This window comes from Populus euphratica, unplaced genomic scaffold, assembly GCF_000495115.2.
Source record: "Populus euphratica unplaced genomic scaffold, PopEup_1.0 scaffold32.1, whole genome shotgun sequence".
NCBI lineage: Eukaryota > Viridiplantae > Streptophyta > Magnoliopsida > Malpighiales > Salicaceae > Populus > Populus euphratica.
The window spans coordinates 1,138,604-1,143,589 of NW_011499861.1; positions in this window are offsets into that span (position 1 = coordinate 1,138,604).

Sequence of the window (4,986 nt, forward strand, 5' to 3'; positions counted from 1 at the left end):
GTTAAATATTATAATATATTATACAAATAGCAACTGAGGAAAGTTTCTTTTTTGAATTAATATTAAAATAAGAGCTATAATTTAATTTTTATAATTCCTTGAAACTACTTAATTAGTCATTGTAGTATAAAAATTTATTAAATAATATCTTAATCTGTTTTTTTTTTGCTAACATTTTATGTGGTAAATATATTAATTAATATATTTTAACATTAATTTTTAAAAATAATTATATTTTAACTATTTTAAAATATATTTAGTTATTAATTTGGTTGTACATATATGCTTTTTAGGTTGTGTATTTTGTTATAGCTTTTTATTTTTGAAAAAATATCTCGCTTAGCAATTCAAATATGTAATGACATAAATTAAAAACAAATTGTTTAATTTATTCACCATTATATATTCACATTATTTTCTTGAAGAATAAAATTTAAAAAAATAAAAACTAAAAACCCTATAAAATTTATCAAAAAACAATGTACAAAATAAAAAAAATAAAAAGATAAACTCAGTTGTGCAAGCCTAGTGTAGGTGCCCAGCTGAGCCTTTATAATCAAACTTAAACATGTGAATCTTCTATCCTAGGTGCATGTTTGAGTCATTTTAATTTTTCTTTTCTTTTTTTAATGGGTTTTCTGAAAAAGAAAGAAAGAAAGGTAAATGACATGTTTACTTGCCTATAATTCAATCATTATTATGCTGTTGAAAAATCAGGTAAAAATTATTTTTTCATTACAACTCTTTTTAACTTATTTTTATCTAAAATTATTTAATAAACATTCTTAGAAAATCATAAAACCAATTTATCAATCAAAATATTTAAAATAACAATTTAAAAATACAAATCAAACTAGTAAAAAATTCTCTCCATATCTTGCTCTCTTTGTTTAGGCAAGATTAAGGTTTAAATCTATAAGCATTAAACTCTTTTTGTTAAATGAAACCATTGACATTAAGATCAATTTTTTTTTGTTATCAAAATTGATATCAACAATTGATTTTCTTTTTTTCATCTTAAAAATCTAGTGACTTTCTCTCTCTTTTCTTTCAAACCAGAGATTAAAAAATAAAAAAAATAAAGTTTTAAATCAAACTTAAATTTTTAAAAACTATAGGAATAAGTTGAAAAATAAAAGCAGGGGGGATCAGAGTGAATGTTTGTCTTATATTTTAAGTTGGTTTTATTCTAGGTTTAAGATAACTATAACATTTGAGGAAGGAGTGAATTAGGTGAGTCTCTAATATTAACAATTAATGTAAATTAATTCAAATAAATAATATAACCAATAATATAATTAAATACTTAAAATAAATAGGTAAGGGAAAGAATTTGCAAACTTGATTTTTAATGTAGTTTGGCAAGTCTATATCCACACTTTAAGTACCATAATGTACTTAAATATTATATTTTTTTACTTGTCTAAGTTATAGAGTACAATAACTACTTGATGAATCAACACCAAGATTTTTACACTACTTGAAGATGTTTTTTTTTAAATATTTTTCTCTCACTTGAAAATATATTCTCTTCAAGATTTTTTTCTTAGTGAAAATACCTTATCAATACTAAGAGTCTTTCCCTAACTCTCAAGGATCTACAAGTGTGATTTTTATTATTACAATTTACTCTTTTAATAGTGTAGATATCACAATTGAAACTTGCTATATGTTAATATCTCACAAGATAACACTTATAGGATTAGAAAGTGTTTAAGTATAATAAAAATGAGAATATATACTTTTATGCTAGATTATGAAATTTTGATTACACAAATTTGAGTATAATCACTTATTAATGATTTTGTAGTGTTTTTGCGCTTAAAATAGCTTATATATTATGCATCTTTAGAATCTATATCTAATTTTATAATTAGATAAGCTATATATATGTTTAGAGTAAAAACTAACTGTCTATAGCTGTTACAATAGCTAACAACTAAAATGGTTGATCAGTGCGGAATTTCCAAGTGTTCATCGATAATGAATAAGAGATCAAACAATTCATTTGGTAATACCAAATAGTTTACCGGTTCATACAAAATACTATATTTATTAGTTTTAAGCTATGTGGATTTTTAGAACCATATATTAAGTTTTTAATCAATTATTTAAAATGTATGCATAATGAATTATATGCATTCATTTTAATTATACTATCAAGATGAGATATACATATTTATAAAAGCACATTGAACATTTAAATTTTAAGTCTTTACTTTGCTTACTTCTTAGATTTCTTGACTGAGTTTTTTTATAAAATTCTTTGTGTTTGTTGATATGATCCTTGTATAAAACTTGTTTAACTTTTATTTTCATTCAAGCATATTGTTAGTCCAATTCTCATTTTATTGTTATTATCAAAATATATAAAAACAAAAACATATGACCTAAAAGTCAACAAACTCTTTTTTATTTTATGGTGACAATAAATATATAATCTTAAATATAAAAATATATCTCTCTCTTTCTTTTGCAATGCAATACATGGGGAAATTTAACAATTTAGCGTAATCTAATTAACTATAAAAAAGATTGCATAATATTCAAAAATAATTTGCATTAATAATAGCTTATGCATGAAGAAAAAATAGATTTCTCCCCCTAAATATATATGTTATTAACACATTTCTCATAATTCATATATATTTTATCCCATTTTGTCATCAATAAAAACATACATACAATAGAGAGGTAAAAATACATGAATATTATAGGGAAAAAAAATGAACATTCATTGTTTTTCCAAGATGATGCACATGTCTCAAGATGTGTTAGGCGGTTTTTCATCTTAGATATTCAAGTACTTGTAGAAGCCTTTTCAGGTGATGAAGGAGGCAGTAATGATTTAAACATGGTTTCAAATTCGTAATTACTACCAGCTCGTCATTTTTTTTCCTCATCAAGCACTTCCTTAGCATGAACTTGATCTCTAGACTTGAGCGATAGAGATTATATGTTGGACACATTGAATTTTAGTACCCGAATAATGTTAATGTAGGTTGTCAATGAATAAAAAAACGATATTTATTATATATTAGAAAGAAAAACACTTTCTTCTAAGTATTTGTACATTTGAATTTCTATGATATAATAAATTAAATGAAAACAATAATGGATAAGCTTTTAAAATTAGCTTGTTAATTGTTAATGATATTATATGAATATTTATAATATCAAAAGTTAGTAAGATTAATTTGTTTATTGAATTTATTTCTTTAATTTTTATAATTAATTTTAACATTTATAACTATTAAAATAAAATTGAATAACAACTATTTAATTTAATTTAGACTATAATTATTTTATTAACAGTTATACTGTTTCATCAATATTAACAAACATAATATTTAATTATAAAATTTCAGATCTAATAAAATTGTTATTGTACAAAGAAAATATATACAAAAAAACAAACATACTTTTTTTTTTCATAGTCTCTCCTTGATTTTTCAGAAGTTTAAAGAATTTAATTATATTTTAAAGTTATTATTTTTATATGAAATAAATAAACATCTTAAAAACAATATTTTTATCTTCTGAAAACCAACTTTATATGTTTGTTTCTATTTATAAACAGTAATTTCAACAATAAAAGCCCAAAATAAAGATCAGTTTGCATTCCCCTGAACTCCTAAACAGCTCAGAACTTGGAGAGTAGGGGTGTTAGTGATGGTGTTAATGGGCGCGGTAATATTCTGGTACATCCTTTATCTTTTTCTATTTTCTGGTCGAGCAATGTAAGTCAGGAGAAGTGAGCATCAACAACGATCAAACTTCCGAGTCAGAAAGTGGCCTTGCTAGTTAGAAACCCCATCATTGGGGGCAAATAAACGTCCTAAAGAGTACACTGCACTTCCATTAATGCTGCTTCCCAGCTCTTTAAGACACAACCAATTATGCATTTTAGGGCTTGGTCTAGTAGTAGAAAAGGCTTGTTTCTTTCCATTGCACTTAGGTTCGAGCCCTGATATGCACGCCTGTCACCTTTGCGGTGCCTTACATGTCTATTGGGTTTGCAGGGTATTCAGTGGGCCGTGGGGATTAGTCGTGGTGCACGCAAGCTGGCCCGGATACCCCACATAAATAAAATAAAATAAAAATATTATTAACCAATTATCCATGAGGAAAAGCGTGTTGACACAAACAAGTTCATTTTATTTTATTTTATTTTTAACTCTAGCGAAGGTGTATAATAATTCCACAGTATTCCCAGCAATGCAAAGTTTATGATTTTTTATTATATTTTGGACATGAAGTTTTGTGCTTTCAAATATATTTTAAATTACCTTGCGCGTTCAATAAATATTTCCTTGGCTGTAATATATAAGATTATGCTTGCGAGGAGATGACAAATATCTCATAATCAAAAAAGACTTAATTTTCGTAGTTCTTAAAACTAAAGAGTTCAGACATACAAATTAAAATCAAGCTTGGAGAAAGAAACTCTAGCAAACTGTATATACCTTTGTAGAAATGTTAAGCTACGTTAAGTTAAGCAAATCAGTAAAGATAGTGATATATATGTGTATGCGTGTAAGAAATATTGAGACAAGTTGTATTAAAATTTTTATGACAGGAATGACCAAGAAATTACAGTGAAAATGTTTTTCTTTTAGTAAAAGAAATTATTTTTCTCTTTCAATGCTTTTAGGTGTGTGAGATGAGATTATTGTTGTTTTTGGTAAATATGATTAGCAATAGCCGGCTCGTGCAGTCGTTGAAATCACAAACAATTGCTTCTGGGACCGTTTTAACTCGGAATATTGTATCTTGTGTTGTTGTTCACGAGTAGTGTTCCAACACTTGATTTCCAGTGAATGCTACAATCACAAGAGCCAGGTTGCCGACCTAACAAAACCTGGTTCCAAGAAGTGCAAATTGATCCAACCAGAAGTACTGGACATGTATCAGAGGATAGTAATCAATATCAGAGGATAAATTTCTTAATTCTCACAAACAAATCTCAAATGTAGCTGCCTCAAC